Raw genomic sequence first — 17,604 nt, 5'->3', positions numbered from 1 at the left:
TTCACAATATATTTGAAATTACTTTCCACTCAAATCTCAGAAAAGCGGGGGCAGACTACAGGATCGTGCATGCAAACACTGGCACTCCCAGCCTCAGCTAGAACTTTCTCAAGCTTGTGAGACTGACAGCAGAAATCACTGTCCCCTTCTAGTTCATCTCCTACAATAATGTCTGTTACCTTAAGACATTATTAGAATGCATTTGTATGTAATTTTTTTCTAAACCATTGGCGCCAACTGTAAACCTAAGGCTCATTATTCCTAATACTTCAGTGTACATTTCCTAAAAATAAGGACTTTGTCTTTTTTTAACCTACCTAGCCACAGTACAGCTTCCAAATCATGGAATTAACATTGACAGAATCCCACCATCTAAACTTTAACAGTTATCTCAATGATATTGTTATCAACAAAATGGTTCAATCTAGGGTCCCATGTGGCATTAATTCTCATGTTTCTTTAGTCTTCTTCAATTCGGGGTACTTTCTTGGTTTTTCATAATCTTGATGCTTAAAAAAAATTACAAGCCAGTCATCTTGTTGAATGCTCTTCAGTTTGGCCCTATCTGATATTTTCTCATGGTTAGAGCCAAATCACTGGTTTTTGTAGGAAGAGCACAGAAGTGATCCTGTGTTTTTCTCTTGCTCATTTCATTGGATGGTGATCAATGTCAGCTTGTCTAATTACTGATGGTGTTAAATTTTAATTTGTGACTATGGTGGTGTCTGCCAGGTTCCTCCACTTTGTATTTACCCTGTTCCCTCTGTAATTAATATGTACTTTGTGGAGAGATACATGAAGCTATATAAATATCCTGATGGAACAATAGGACAGTTAAAAAGTTTATGCAATCAACGTACCCTTCAGAAAAAACTAGATACATCTGTATAATATATTTGCTAGTTATATTTAAGAAATATAGTACCCCCCAAATTGTTTTTAGAACCTACACAGAGAAAAGACTTTTAATGGAAATTTTTTATATAGAAGTGATGATGTCTGGTTGTGAACCTGAGTCCCTGGAGAAACTGTGAAAACTTAATATTATTTGCCCTTTAGTTCTATCCTCGGAGCTGGCATCTAAAATACATTCTTTTTGAAAAAAACAATTTTATTGAAATATAGTTGATTTACAATGCTGGGTTAATTTCTGATGCTGCTGCACAGCAAAGTGACTCAGTTAGACACATTCTTTTTCATATTCTTTTCCATTATAGTTTATCACAGAATATTGAATACAATTCCCTGGGCTATACATTAGGATCTTGTTTATCCTTCCTATATATAATAGTTTGCATCTGCTAATCCCAGACAGAGGATGAGATGGTTGGATGGCATCACCGACTCAATGGACATGAGTTGGTGATGGACAGGGAGGCCTGGCGTGCTGCGGTTCATAGGGTCGCAAAGAGTCAGGCACGACTGAGTGACTGAACAGAACTGAACTGAATCCCAAACTCCCGATCATTCCCTCCTCCATTTCCATCCCCAGTGGCAAGCACAAATCTGTTCTCTACATCAGGGAGTCTATTTTTGTTTCATAGATAGGTTCAGTTTGTGTTGTAGTTTAGATTCCACATATAAGTGATATCATATGGTATTTGTTTTTCTCCTCTGACTTACTTCATTTAGTATGATAATTCTAGGTCCATCCATGCAGCATGCAAATAGCATTACCTCATTCTTTTTAAGGTGTTAGTAGCTCAGTCGTGTGCAGCTTTTTGTGACCCCATGGACAACAGCCTGCCAGGCTCCTCTGTCCATGGAATTCTCCATGCAGAAATATTGGAGTAGTTAGCCATTCCCTTCTCCAGGAGATCTTCCCAACCCAGGGATCAAACCTGGGTCTCCTGCATTGCAGACAGATTCTTTACCATCTGAGCCACCAGGGAAGCCCTCTTTTTAATGACTGAGAAATATTCCACTCCAGTTAGAACCAGACATGGAACAACGGACTGGTTCCATGTTGGGAAAGGAGCACATCAAGGCTGTATACTGTCACCTTGCTTATTTAACTTACATGCAGAGTACATCATGCAAAATGTCAGACTGAATGAAGCACAGCTGGAATCAAGATTGCTGGGAGAAATATCAATAGCCTTAGATATGCAGATGATACCACTCTTATAGCTGAAAGTGAAGAGGAATTAGAGTCTCTTGATGAAAGTGAAAGAAGAGAGTGAAAAAGCTGGCTTAAAACTCAACATTCAAAAAATGAAGACCGTGCTCACTGTGGCAACACATATACTAAATTGGAATACAGAGAAGATTAGTATGGCCCCTGCACAAAGATGACACGCAAGTTTGTGAAGCATTCCACAGTTTTAGGTTTGACAGAAAACACAAAATTCTGTAAAGCCATTATCTTTCAATTAAAAAATACATAAGTTAGAAGAAAAAAAAGATCATGGCATCTGGCCCCATCACTTCATGGAAAATAGATGGGGAAATAATGAAAACAGTGACACACTTTATTTTCTTGGGCTCCAAAATGACTGCAGATGGTGACTGCAGCCATGAAATTAACAGATGCTTGCTCCCTGGAAGAAAAGCTGTGACCAACCTAGACAGCATATTAAAAAGCAGAGACATTACTTTATGGACAAAGGTCCATATAGTCAAAGCAATGGCTTTTCCAGTTGTCATGTATGGATGTGAGAGTTGGACCATAAAGAAAGCTGAGCGCTGAAGAATTGATGCTTTTGAACTGTGATGTTAGAGAAGACTCTTGAGAGTCCCTTGGACTGCAAGGAGATCCAACCAGTCCATCCTAAAGGAAATCAATCCTGAGTATTCATTGGAAGGACTGATGCTGAGGCTCCAATACTTTGGCCACCTGATGTGAAGAACTGAGTCACTGGAAAAGACCCTGATGCTGGGAAAGATTGAAGGTGGGAGGAAAAGGGTACAACAAAGGATGAGATGGTTGGATGACATCACTCACTGGATGGACTGCACATGAGTTTGAGCAAGCTCTGGGAGTTGGTGATAGACAGGGAGGCCTGGCATGCTGCAGTCCATGGGGTCGCAAAGAGTCACACACGACTGAGCAATTGATCACGACTGAGTGATTAAACTCAATTGAACTGAATATTCCATTATATATATGTACCACATCTTCTTTATTAAAATACATTCTAGACTCATGTGCAGAGAAGGCGATGGGACCCACTCCAGTACTCTTGCCTGGAAAATCCCATGGGCGGAGGAGCCTGGTAGGCTGCAGTCCATGGGGTCACGAAGAGTCAGACCCGACTCAGCGACTTCACTTTCACTTTTCACTTTCATGCATTGGAGAAGGAAATGGCAACCCACTCCAGTGTTCTTGCCTAGAGAATCCCGGGGACGGGGGAGCCTGGTGGGCTGCCGTCTATGGGGTCGCACAGAGTCAGACACGACTGAAGTGACTTAGTAGTAGCAGACTCATGTGAACTTCCTTGTTTGTTCTTTCAACAAAAGTCTTTTAACTGAGATAAAGCAGGCTAGGCTAACCATGACCCAAGTCTGTGGATCACAAATAGGTCTTTGTAGAACACACTATAAATGTGTCAGCCATGGCAATGCTCAGGCCAAGTCACAAGACTTGCTTCAAATGTTTCTGTTGAGAGGGGCTTCAGGAACTCCCATGGGAGATCAACCCTTAGTCTTTTTACTTAAGCATTCCCCCCGCCCAAAGCTTTGTGTTTATCTGAAAACATAAGACCAGCGATGACGCATTCTTGCTCAGGATCTGTCATTATGACAGATGACAGGGAATGACATTAAGGAATGACAGGGAATCCGTCATTAAGATGGACTTACAGATAGAGATAGAAGTTCCGGGGTTTTACACAAAGGCTCATTCTGTGCTTGAACATTTATGATGAGGATATTCTGAGAGCAATGCAGAATCAGTTGTAATTTTCCTTTCTTGTACCTGGCAAGCACTGTGGTAGAAATCTTTCCTAAGGCAATACTTAATAGTTTGCGTTGGTTGCTGTGTGAATTCTTGGACCTAAGGATAAACAGGGATGTACTTCTACTCTTCCTGATTGTCTCAGATTTCCATTTTCTAATGAAATGCTCCTAGAGTCTCACATTGAAGTCGACATGCTAAGTGAAGCAAGGAATGAAAGAGGAAAGCCAGCTGGGTGAGCCCAAGAAAGAGGGTCATTTGTGGTAACGACCAAGGTGGAGTTGGGGCCAATCTCTAGAGGGGAAATGAATTAAGTAGCCTATGAGGTGAGAGCAAGATTTAAGGAAGAGTCATTGAATCAAAGTGTAGGTCTAAGAGCTGGCTGCTCTCTGAGGTAGGATATCTGGGCAGGCATCAACATGGAAGATTATGCCTCCTGGTGGTCCATATACCTCTAGAGCATTTACGCTGTATAAACACTGCTTCCCCAAACAAGACATGGCTTCTGCACATAAGGAGGACTGTTTCCTAATTCTGTCAACCAATGTCCTCCCCATCCTCATCCCCTTCCCTTCCTTCAAACCCTTAGTGCCATTCTCAGACCACGGAGGACCCAGGACAGGTCATGTCTCTCAGGTCCACCTTCAGTTTTTTTTTCCCTTTTTCACAAATGACACCATAGGCAAATTCTGTCACCGGCATGATTCTAGAACAGTCCAAACTTAGCAGAAGACAGTTTTGGGAGACTGCTGATCAATCAGGGACTGTCCCATTCTGCTTGGTGACCTGCCAGGCAAGATGTGGAGCTGGTCCAGAGTGAGTTCATCACTCCAAACCATCCCAGCATGGCTGCAGGGTGTATGGAGAGGCTCCTTTTGCCCTCGTGGTCTAAGCTCAGCTCTCCTCCGTCCTTCACACACAGGCAGAAAGCGCAGGGCTATCATGAACCCTGATTCAGTGCTAGCAGCCTGGTCCTGGACATCCCAGCCTGTTTCTCTTATGTGCCACCTTGGCTGATGAGCATGGGTTACTATTTATGAGAAGCAAGAATTCACTGGGTAAATTCCCAGAGCATAAGCTAAGGGCATATCTTGAAAGGCTGCCATGGAATCCTGCCCTCACTCACAGCGGAGAAAAAGACAAAAGGAGAAAGGGTGGGAAGGGAGCCAAGGAGGGGTCACGTGAAAGGCCAGGGGAGAACAAATGTGTTCTTCTTTGTTGCCCCCTCCACACTGCCCTCAGAGGTCCTCACCGGCCTTGGACCACCTGCAAGCACCCCCAAATCCACTCTCTAGTGGCCACCTGGGAAATGTAACTAAAAGATGAAACTTTTAAAAAAAGTTTGAATGTTACTACCTTAGATCTGGTTTCTTAATAGCGCATCTAAATGCACGCACATAAGGAGGACTGTTTCCTAATTCTCTCTCAACCCATGTTGCTCTCAACCAACCTGATCCTTTCATATTTCAATATTACCGACAGCCACTGCTGCACTGGAGGTGGTGGAATTTATTCTTCCAATTTTCCCACTTCTTCTATTTTCTGTTTTTACCTAGATTATAAGACTACTAAGTTGCCTAATAATAAAACTATGTAGACAAGTAAAACAGATGACATTATGTCTACAGTTTTAATGAAACAAGATAAATCTTGAAAATGTGTGCAGAGTGACATGTATCACCCAGGCATCCGAAGTTGTTGACTGAGTTAAATTTTACACAAATGTCAGCTTTCTTTTTCTTAATCATTCAAAAGACAACAAACAAAAAGGCATAGCCTGTCACTTTAAGGAGTAGAAAATTGGGTTGAAGTCTATGGAAAATGATGAAGATTAAGATTTTCTCATTTTTATTTTCTATTTCTCCACACACCCCGCTCCCAACCTATGTCAATGGTTTTATAATGAAACATGGTTGAAAGTTCTTTTATCAACTGGATTAAGCAATACACTTCCTTGAATGTAGTGTTATATTGGTTCAGAGAAAATTTATGATAATAAAAAACTGGAATACAATACAATGAAATAATAATATGAACTAATAATAACTCACCCCTCAGTGTTTCCCTACCACTCACTCTCTGCACTATCTATGTATATTGACAACAAAAAATCATAAGCAAGTATTTTTTCTTACTTACAATGATCTTATAGATCTTGTATATTATTAAATGAATCATATGGAGTCCAAGGCAAAACAGTTAATATCACAGTGATATCCAGAACACAGGTATCCCAAAAGTCATCCACAGGTTCTTAGAACTCCATAATACTACTGCGTCTAAGTGAATTTTACAGAGTTTTAGCCAAAACTTACCCAATAAGAAACAATAACAGTACCAAAAACCCTGAGAGTATACTAATTTTCCATGCATCAGTGAGGCAGGGCAGCTGTTGCACAGAAAAGTTTCTAACCTAAAAACAATTGATCATCAATGAAAGAAAACCAGAAGGAGGAATTATACAGGACCTGACGCCTCAACTGAGCCATGAACTACCAAAGACATCAAAAGATGAAACATGTCCTGTGGTGGGTGGTACTCAAGTAAGAAGGCTTTCCAAAGGCAGTGAGTACTTGTAAAATTTAAGAAAATGCAGAGTCATTTTCATCTTTATAGTTTCCTTGAGAAAAGAAAATATTTGGGACCACTCTATAATATCCATAAAGATTCTATTTAATCCTGTATTACAAGTTGAACAGTTACTATTTACCAAGTATCTATTAGACTCTTTATATTTTCTTGTTGTATTTCAGTCTCTAAGTCATGTCCAACTCTTTTGTGACCCCATGAATTGTAGTCTGCCAGGCTTCTCTGTTCATCAGATTTCCCAGGCAAGAATACTGCAGTGGGTTGCCATTTCCTTCTCCAGGGGATCTTCCCGATCCAGGGATTGAACCCGAGTCTCCTGCATTGGCAGGCAGGTTATTCACCACTGAGCCATCAGCGAAGCCCCCTTTATATTTTAGGTTAAACTATATGAAATTTCTAATACCTGACCATCTTAATCTATAAAAATAGTAATTTCCAATGGATTCTACTAATTCACTGCATCTAATGTCTAATTCAAACCTTGCAAGATGGGAATTATAATTCCCATTTGCAGATGAAGAAATAGATTTAAGGAAGAAGGGTCATGTGCCCCAAGGTCATGAAGGTACCAAGAAGCACCAAGTTCCCACCCGGGTCTCACAGACCCCAAAGCCAAAGGTCAGGAGCCTTTCTGTCAACAGTACAGCCAGAGTGATCTGGGCTAGTCCAGGCAGGTAAACATGCATTTAGTAGAATACAGAGCTTAAATAATCACACTTCGTCGACTAAGTTTTTGAAATATACTTTGTACCACATGTCAGTTCGTGTATCACCCTGACCAAATTACTTAACAACACAAGTCTTCTGATCCGTAAAAATGAGAGGACTGAACTAATAAAGGCACATAAAGGACAGAAAAGGCATGGACCTAACAGAAGCAGAAGATATCAAGAAGAGGTGGCAACAATACACGGAAGAACTATACAAAAAAGATCCTCGTGACCCAGATAACCACGAAGCTGCGATCACTCACCTAGAGGCAGACATCCTGGAATGCGAAGTCAAGTGGGCCTGAGGAAGCATCCCTAAGAACAAAGCTAGTGGAAGTGATGGAATTCCAGTTGAGCTATTTCAAATCCTAAAAGATGATGCTGTGAAAGTGCTGCACTCAGTATGTCAGCAAATTTGGAAAACTCAGCCGTGGCCACAGGACTGGAAAAGGTCAGTTTTAATTCCAATCCCAAAGACAGGCAATGCCAAAGAATGTTCAAACCTACCGCACAACTGCACTCATCTCACACGCTAGCAAAGTAATGCTCAAAATTCTCCAAGTCAGGCTTCAACAAGAATGTGAACCGTGAACTTCCAGGTGTTCAAGCTGGATTTAGAAAAGGCAGAGGAACCAGAGATCAAATTGCCAACATCCATTAGATCACTGAAAAAGCAAGAGAATTCCAGAAAAACATCTATTTCTGCTTTATTGAATACGCCAAAGCGTTTGACTGTGGAAAATTGTTAAAGAGATGGGAATACCAGACCACCTTACCTGCCTCCTGAGAAATCTGTATGCAGGTCACAAACCATCAGTTAGAACCGGACATAGAACAACAGGCTGGTTCAAATTAGGAAAGGAGTACGTCAAGGCTGTATATTGTCACCCTGCTTATTTAACTTATTTGCAGAGTACATCATGCAAAATGCCAGGCTGGATGAAGCAAAAGCTGAAATCAAGACTGCCAGGAGAAATACCAATACCCTCAGATACGCAGATGACACCACCTATGTGGCAGAAAGCAAAGAGGAACTAAAGAGCTTCTTGATGAAAGTGAAAGAAGAGAGTAAAAAAGTTGGCTTAAAACTCAACATTCAGAAAATGAAGATCATGGCATTCGGTCCCATCACTTCATGGCAAATAGATGGGGAAACAATGGAAACAGTGACAGACTTTTTCTTTTGGGGCTCCAAAATCACTGCAGATGGTGACTGTAGCCATGAAATTAAGACACTTGCTCCTTGGAAGAAAAGCTATGACCAACCTACACAGCATACTAAAAAGCAGAGACATTACTTTGCTGACAAAGGTCCATCGAGTCAAAGCTACGGTTTTTCCAGTAGTCATGTATGGATGTGACAGTTGGACTGCAAAGAAAGCTGAGAGCCAAAGAATTGATGCTTTTGAACTGTGGTGTTGGAGAAGACTTTTGAGAGTCCCTTGGACTGCAAGGAGATCTAACCAGTCCATCCTAAATAAAATCAGTCCTGAATATTCATTGGAAGGACTGATGCTGAAGCTGAAACTCCAGTACTTTGGCCACCTGATGAGAAGAACTGACTCATTTGAAAAGACCCTGATGCTGGGAAAGATTGAGGGCAGGAGAAGAAGGGGATGACAGAGGATGAAACAGTTGGATGGCATCACTGACTCAATGGACATGAGTTTGAGTAAGCTCTGGGAGTTCGTGATGGACAGGGAAGCCTGGCATGCTACAGTCCATGGGGTTGCAAAGAATTGGACATGACTGAGCAACTGAACTGAACTAAAGGATTGATTAGGTCCCTTTTCATTTCCTTAAAGTTGAATAATAAACATAAATATAACACATTTTTAGTTTTTAAAACAATTATCATAACTCTTTGGAAGCTATCCAGCCAATAGAGAAAAGTTTAAAGTAGAAAGAGAACCTCTTGCTAAATTTCCCATTCTCCTCTAACTTTGGTGCTCTGTACCCATCTGAAATATCATCAGATCTAAGTGTGGGATGCTAAGCCATTCCCTTAGCATCTCTGAGACTCAGTTTCTTACTGCACAAAATGGGACAGGGTGATGTCAGCTCAGCCTCCTCTCAGGGGAAGAGGAGTGTATTAATGCAGGTGTATCAACGCAGGTGAAAGTGTTTCCACAACGGGTCGTCTGCAAGGTTTTAGTAAGACTTCGCTGGAAGTCGTGTCACATGCTCCCCTCCCTAGAATTTTCCAGGATACCCATCAGGTGGGAATGCCTGCCAGCCCTCTTCCTCCCCCGGGTCTCCCCATTCATGAGCAAGCAGCTTCCCTCAATGAGTCAGGACAATAAAGTTCGGCTTCCCTGAGCTAATCAGATAACATTAGAAAAAATGGAAAAAGCCACCAGATATGATTCAACCACAAGAAGAATTCTCATAAAACTATTTCTGAATCATGTTCACATCATTCCTGATAAATCAGACTAAGTGGAAAGCAGGGAGTGTGAGGGGACCACCGGGAGTCACTTCATTATGGCCCTAGGTCTGCCTCACTTGTCTTCCCAGAGCCACAGGTTCTGTGAGGCCGATAGGCTGTTTGGAAGCTGTCATTTCATCAGTGCCTCCCAGTCATCCTACAGCTTTAGAACCTACTTGATTAAAAGACCTGAAGGTTCTGTGCCATTGAGAATATGGAAGGGTTGAAACTACCCACATTAGTAAGCCACAAGAAAGACAGGCAGTGGTTTTAACATACTAAAAATGCACCTGTCTCATGATCAAAGGATATTTTTCTCTATTCCTAGGACAAACAAATGTTTAAGTCAACTAAGAGTCAAATAATAATTAATATCCATAGTTTCCAAAACACTTCTACATGGCAACTTACTTGATCCTGAATGGTTGAGGGAGAGAAATTTACATTTATTAAAAGCATATTATTGAAAATGCATGTTTTCATTTCGCCAGCTACTCTGGATTGGTTCCTGCACAGAAACCACTAATCATCCGTATCATTAGCCCCATTTTGCAGTTTGCAAAACCAAGGCTTCGGGAGGTAGAGAACTTGATCAAGTTGTTCTGAACGCCTCAGTTCTACAGGATTCTTTCCCTACAACCTAGCCCTTTGACGAGGATTACTAGTCTGTGGATTATTCTATGGCTTTAGAACATAACAGTTTGCAAATTAGGTTGAGCTGTCAGTGAAAACCGTCAACTTCCTTCCTACACTCTATTCTCGTTTCTGTATTCTAAGGTCCTTCTGAGGTGGGCCGTCCTACACTCTGTTAACCAAGGGCTAATATTTCTGGTGCCCAGAAGTGAGACAACCAACAGAAGAGTGCCTCTCCACCACTGGAGAACACCCCAGACCCACAACTGGGGCAGCTCAAGCAGGGGTTCCTATATCGCTTTAGTATTACCATCAGATAATATCAAGCCCAAATACCTCTCAGTAACTGCACCACCACTCCAAATCTTTACTTTCACCCTATTCAGTTGCCCATTTCAAGGGATGTTGGACAGAAGTCTGATCAGGAAAGCAGGAAAAGAACAAAATTAGCCAAAGAACGAAATTAGCCAAGAAACCTGCTGGAGACTTCATCGTATTTAGACAACCCATCATGAAAGTTTATTTGAGTAAAATATACAACCCCAAAGGATTACACATTCCATGAAATACGATCTGCCCCCAGTTCTGCAGATACTCAAAATTATGGTATTACAGGGGGAAAAAGTTTGGAACATAAACAAATACGAATCTAAACCCAACCTGGGAAATGCACTTGCTAAATCCTCCCCCGGTAAAAGCCACAAAAGTATTTCAAACACCGCGGCCTTATCCTTCTTCAGAGATTTTGACAAAAAGAAAAGTCTCCAAATTTAAATAAAGAAAAGAAATCTCCAAGTTTGATTTTCACTTGTAATGGCAAACAGATGAGTACATTCAAAGGTAGCACAATATTCCTTTACCCACCCCAGCAGACTGAATAAATCAGTAAGTAAATAAATAAGCAGCCTGAGTAAATAAATAAATTCTTGATCAGAAAAGCTGATCAAAAGACACCAAGGAGTAAATAGAACTCCAGGAGGGGTAGAAGAAGCCTGGGCACCTTTAGCTAATTGAAGCAAAGCCCCCTCGTCTGAAACCTAAGGACAAACAGGTCAGCTTTAACCAGCATATGATGGAGGGAAACCTTCATTAACACTAGTAAACAAAATTACAATGTGGCATGGCAAGGAAAGTTGAGACCTTGACTGTTTTTCTCTCTCACAATATTGGCTTACAGCTTAGCAACAGTGAGGGTGGAGGAGGAATTCCTATGTTCGCACCCACTCCTCTCAAATGCCTTGTTTTTTTAAAGAGAAATCTATTGTTGGGGCAAGGCAGACTCAGATTTTTTTTTTTTTCATGGGTAATAATGGATTCAATTGCCTTGAAGTCCGTGGACCTCTGGGTAGGAAATACCAAGCAGACAAACAGGAACAGAGTAATGCAGCAGCCAGATGTATCCTAGACCTACATTCTAGAATACCTTAGGGCACCCTCATATAGAAAAATATTTACCTAGCAAAACCATCAATTTGATTTTTTAAAGTTTTCTTGTGCTCAGTTGTGTCCAACTCTTTGCTACCCCATGGACTGCAGCCTGCCAGGCTCCTCTGTCCATAGAGATTTCCTAGGCAAGAATACTGGAGTGAGTTGCCATTTCCTTCTCCAGAGGATCTTCTCGACCCAGGCATCTTGAACCTGCATCTCTTCCATCTCCTGCATTGGCAGGAGGTTTCTTTACCACTAGAGCCACATGGGAAGCCCCCAAATTTTAAGCATTACTAGAAAAAATGAGAGTATTTCAATATTCAAGATGAAAATAATCTAAACATGAATTTTTTAATTGTGAAAACAGCCACAATAGCATTATCTACATGGGCAATGTTATCAATCAGACCTACGTTACCAAGAGACAGAACCTCGCCTCCCCTTCTAACAGGTCCAGAGCTAGAGAAAGCCAACTTCCTCACCAGTTAGATGAAGGTTATCTACTAACGGTCATTCCTTTCCTCATTCTATATCCTCCTGTGGATACGAAAGCCAGGCCACATCCACTTTTATTATCAGTTATCTGATAAAAACAGTTTATCCTTACTCAATAATCTGAGAATCTCTAAAATCAATTACCATGCAAACGATCATAATCTTAAGGGGAAATGAAGAGGAAAGACAGGATAGGAACCACAAATACTTGCAAAATTGTGGCAAATGCAGATACCAGTATTTAGTCATATTAAGAGAACAAGAACAATATATTAAAAATAACTGACTGGCATTAGTGGGTAATACGTATGTTAGTCTTGAATGTGAACCACATGTCAGGCTCTCTGTTAAACTCTTTTTCAATGTTTTCCCATTTAATCCTCCCAACAATTCTATGGGGAAAGTACTATTATTCCTGTTTTAGGAAACAGAAGCTTATTAGAGATTCAACAATTCACCCGAAGTGACATGGATACTATGGACAAAGCCAGGATCGGGGCTCAGGCTATCTACCTCTGGAATCCATACTATGGCATATATTCCCTCTAAGCCATCTGCTGTACAAACCCACATCCACTTATGACACATCCTGGTCGGATGTCTCATGTTATATGACTTTTGCTCTGTGATTTCCTTTTTCCTGTAGTTGTACTTCAGCACTTGCTAGAGAAGTGAACTCCTTGAAAGTAGGGACTAGGGAATTCTTTTGATCTCTAGAGGACTTCACAGATAGATAATGCCTCTCAACAACAGGAGTGAGAGAAAAGGGGAGAGCAGGAGCCCAGGTGTCCATCAATGGGTGATGGATCATAGGCACATTCTGGAATATAATCCACCGATATTAAAAAGGATGGAAATCCTAGTACCTGCCACAACATGGGGGAACCTTGAGGACGTTGTTGTTCAGTTGCTGAGTCATGCCCAACTCTTTGCAACCCCATGGCCGCAGCACACTGAGATTCCCTGTCCTTCACTGTCTCCCGGAGTTTGCTCAAACTCATGTCCATTAAGGACATGCTAAGTGAAATTGCCAGTCACAAAAGAGAAAGAGTGTTATACTTAGATGGGTTACCTAGAGCAGTCAATCTAAGAGGGACAGAAAGTGGACAGTGGCTGCCAGAGGCTGGAAGGTAGAGGGGAAAGGGAAGTTGGTGTTTAACAGGTAAAGCTTTTAGTTTTACAAGATGAAAAAGTTCTGTGGATGATGGATAAAGATAGTATCACAACAATGTGAATGTACTTATTGCCACTGACAATGGTTAAGATGGTCAATTAAAAAAAAAAAAAACTTTTTACTTTAGTATTTTTATTTTTTTTAAAGGTTTAAAGAAATTTATTTACGTGGTCGTGCTGGGTCTTAGTTGCAGCATGTGAGGTCTTTAGTCGCAGCATGTGAACTCCTAGTTGTGGCATTTGGGACCTAGTTCCCTGACCAGGGTTCAAACTGGGCCCCCCACACTGGGAGCATGGAGTCTTAGCCCCGGAGCACCCGGGAAATCCCGAGATGGTCAGTTTTATGTTCTGTGTATTTCACTACCATGAAAATGAGAAACAAGCAAGCAAAAGGAAGAGCTAGGAGTGTCCATCACTGAAATGCCCCCAGCATACTTCTCAGGCCCGGCAGGCAGAAGGCACGTGCTGTCAGGAGCGTCAGGGAGCTGGCCCTCCGCCTGGAAGTCACCCTGCTGGGGTGACACTGAAGCCCACTGACAGGGAAGAGCCGTCCAGGGCTGCCCCCAGAGTGTTTCCACAGCCTCGCGACCCCTGGCTCACTCTTGGAACTTGCCCCTCCGACAGCCAGGGAAGCGTGAGGAGACAGCAATTCTAAGAACATGTGTCTCTGAGACCTCAACAGGCACCTCTTCCCGTTTCAGAGACTGGGCCGGTATAGGCGCAGACACGCGGTGCCCTGGATATGCCGGAAAGCAAGCCCAGGCATCCATCATTTCCCTCCACATGGAGCCAGGCTGGGAAAAATAAAGGGGAGAGGCACAGTTTTCACCTTGGCAATGTGACAAGCCAGGATTAAACTGCAAAGAAAACAATACTGAAAAATGTGACGACTCGGGATTCCTTGGATGACAGAGGGGTGGTAATTATGGAGGTGCCCTCATCCCAGGGCCAAAGAGCAGCCTAGACAGTAGGAAAACACAGCTCAGCTCAAGCCCTCCTCTTCAAATCAGTCCTGTGGCCTCCGATGAGGGCACCATGAACACAGGTCCATCCCACAGTGTTCATCAAGGAAATGTTTGGACCCTCCAACCACTTGGACCCTCCAACCCTCCCTGAGTCAACCCACTGAGTGTTTAGGTCCCGCTGTCTTCAAGACCAAGGTTCTCCTTTGGCTTTCAAAAGATAGATTTTCACGAGCTTTTTGTTGATGGTGGTGGTGACATTTATCTTCTATTTCTGCCATTTGGATTTATTTTTTGACTTTTTTTTTTTTTTTAAGTTAAATGAAACAAAATTTCTCTGTGGATGCCTGATTTACTGTGGTAAAATATACAAACATAAAATTTACCATTTTAACCATTTTTAAATGTACAGTCAGGGGCCCTAAGTATACTCACATTGTTATGCTACCATCACCACCATCCATCCAGAGAACATTTTTCAAAAATGAAATTGTACCCATTTAACACTAGCTTTCCATTCCTCCTTCCTTCTAGCTCCCAGCTCCTGGCAACCACCACTCTAAATATTTCTAAAATCTTAATAAATAGCTTCTCCCTTTACTTTCTCTCCACTTTCCTTCCCCTTGGGCAGGCAGGCTGCCAGGAGGATGCTTTGCTTTGGGGATCTGGTGTCAAGGAGTCAAGGTTCTTCCTGGCTTTTGTAAAAAAGCTATAACAAACTCAGCATATTAAAAATAGAGACATTACATGGCCAACAAAGGTCCATCTAGTCAAAGCTATGGTTTTTCCAATAGTCATGTATGGATGTGAGAGACAGACCATAAAGAAGGCTGAGTGCTGAAGAATTGATGCTTTCAAACTGTGGTGTTGGAGGAGACTCTTGGGAGTCGCTTGGACTGCAAGGAGATCAAACCAGTCAATCCTAAAGGAAATCAACCCTGAATATTCACTGGAAGAACTGATGCTGAAGCTGAAGCTCCAATATTTTGGCCACTTGGTGCAAAGAGCCAACTCACTGGAAAAGACCCTGATGCTGGGAAAGATTGAGGGCAGGAGGAGAAGGGAGTGACAGAGGTTGAGATAGTTGGATGGCATCACTGACTAAATGGACACGAGTTTGAGCAGACTCTGGGGGACAGTGAAGGACAGGGAAGCCTGACATGTTGCAGTTCATGAGCCTGCAAAGAGTTAGATGGGAATTAGTGACCGAACGACAACAAGCTACTGACAAGATTAAATATTCATCATCATAATCTCAGCGTAGCTGCTCTTACGGAAGATTCAACTCACTAAAGGAATATGAAAATTTGAGCTTTTTAAAGTTATACTCTTTGGAAAGAAAGTTCATTCCAATTTGTGGATGAAAATGGGTCCATGTTAAAGGTTCAAGGTTTTATTCAATTGTACATGAATTATGTCTTCCTCTGTTCTTACAAACTCTGCCCTTGGTTTGGAGCTATTCTTCATAAAGTGCCAGTAATTGTTACTTTGAAAGGGTCCAGGGATTTGCAGTAGTCAATTCTGTGATGATTCTTACTAGCAGTTTCCAGACCAATTTTTGAAAGGCATAAATTGTAGCCTGAAGAGTTTGGTGAATCTTGCAAAAGATGGCATACATTATCAAACCCAAGAGGGCCCTGGAGGTGTTCATGAGATGTGACAGCACACTTAAGGGTGTGTGCTGGAGTCTGGAGGGGCGGCTCAGGGCACAAAGGCCTCTGTGGTTTTCTTCGTCTCATTTATATACCTTTAAGACTGAGCTTAAAGACAAGTTTGTTTCTAATGTTGATTTCCCAATTATTTCCTCAAAACAATTACTAGGAAACAGTTACCAGGTGTCAAATCTCCCCTTTTTGTGACATAACTGATAATCCTCCACAGTAAACTGATCTCCTGTTCTCTGATTTCCAGTATTCCCTGTAATTCCACATTTCCCAATTTAAAGCCCTCTGGAGCAGATCAGGTGGTCTACTGGAAAAAACACAGGCTTCCCAATACTGGGAAGATGCATTCCACTTTGGTTGGAAGCCCAGCTTCATCTGCCCTGGCCTCTGGATCCAAATGCTGGAGCTGGACCTTCTGTGTAGCCCACTGGCCACTGCCCAAGGCCCTCCGCCTTTTCATTTGCAAAGGATCACGAGAGTCATGAAAAGAAAGTACAAAGAAGTTGCAAAGATGTTTTCTTTTCCTTCGAATGCCTTGGTGGTAACTCCAGTTTGGTTCCAAAAGTTGTAGAGAACAATCTACTTCATGGATTATGTTTTTCAAAAAGGACAGGAAAATGAGTGTTATAATACCAACAGTGAAAGAAAACTGGAAAACACACCACAACCCATAAAGAACTCTGTTTTCCAATTCTAGAGCTCAAAAAAAAAGCAAGTTTAATCAGTATAAAACAAGATAGTAGGTAGAGGTGTTCATAGCTATTCTGAAGGAGATGAATGACAGGGATTCGTTATTGGATAGAACTTCAATTCAAAACTTATTTCCCCCTTATTACACATTGGACATGCTAGTTTCACTTCCCCAGTCATGGTTCAGGCTGATTTTCAGCTGACAAATGGAGAACAGAGAGAAAAGAAGGGAGGGAGGCAGAGAGAGAGAGTTCCAGATGTTCTGGACCAAGAATCTAGAGAGAGAGAGAGAAAGGGGAGGAGAGAGGAAAGTTTGTCAGTGGAGGTGCTGGAATTACAGGAGCTGAGTGAGAATATGAGAAATGAGTTGCTTCAGTCGTGTCTAATTCTTTTTAACCCTATGGACTGTAGCCACCAGGCTCCTTTGCCCAAGGGATTCTCCAGGCAAGAATACTGGAGTAGGTTACTATTGCCATCCTTCAGGGGATCTCCCCAACCCAGGGACAGAACCCAGGAACGGGGGAGGTGAGTAAATCTCAGTAGGCTGGGAGGCAAGGTGATGGGCAAGAGGCTTTGGCACCCTTCACCAATCTTGCTGTTTATTCCCTTCCCTCCCCTAGCCTCCAGGTGGCACAGCAGAACAAACACAACATGCCTGGGGCTGTGAGCTAGAAGAGAGGCCTGAGCAGGTTTAGGGAGTAAAACAAAGAAACAAAACGCACTGTTGCCAGGCAGGACTGCGGAGTGGGGTGTGACCCCCAGTACGGTATTCTCAGCACCTGTTCAGAAACATTTCCACTGCATCCTGGGTACCACTGTCAAAACCCTAATGGAAATCTATCATGCTGCAATTGCAGCATGAAATTTACTCTTTGCAAATGCCAGTAAAGAGAATCACATCTGCAAAGCAAAATGCAATCAGTATCATCTCATTTAA

General features: G+C 42.1%; 1 protein-coding gene and 1 non-coding gene across 13 annotated transcripts in view; one reads left to right on the top strand and one right to left on the bottom strand.

Moving 5' to 3' along the window:
• The window catches only part of PALM2AKAP2 (PALM2 and AKAP2 fusion), a 522,805-nt gene that overhangs the window by 92,192 nt on the left and 413,009 nt on the right, over positions 1-17,604 (bottom strand). The gene's annotated exons all lie outside the window — the stretch shown is intronic.
• Positions 2,224-2,326, top strand: LOC147367782 (U6 spliceosomal RNA). Its single transcript, XR_015132231.1, has one exon. It is a non-coding gene; the product is annotated as a U6 spliceosomal RNA (small nuclear RNA).

The sequence above is a fragment of the Bos grunniens genome, chromosome 8, assembly GCF_055505025.1.
Source record: "Bos grunniens cultivar Pamir isolate PY7600 chromosome 8, Bosgru_T2T1.0, whole genome shotgun sequence".
Taxonomy (NCBI): domain Eukaryota; kingdom Metazoa; phylum Chordata; class Mammalia; order Artiodactyla; family Bovidae; genus Bos; species Bos grunniens.
The sequence above is the reverse complement of the archived record's forward strand: the minus strand, read 5'-3'. Positions and strand labels throughout refer to the sequence as shown.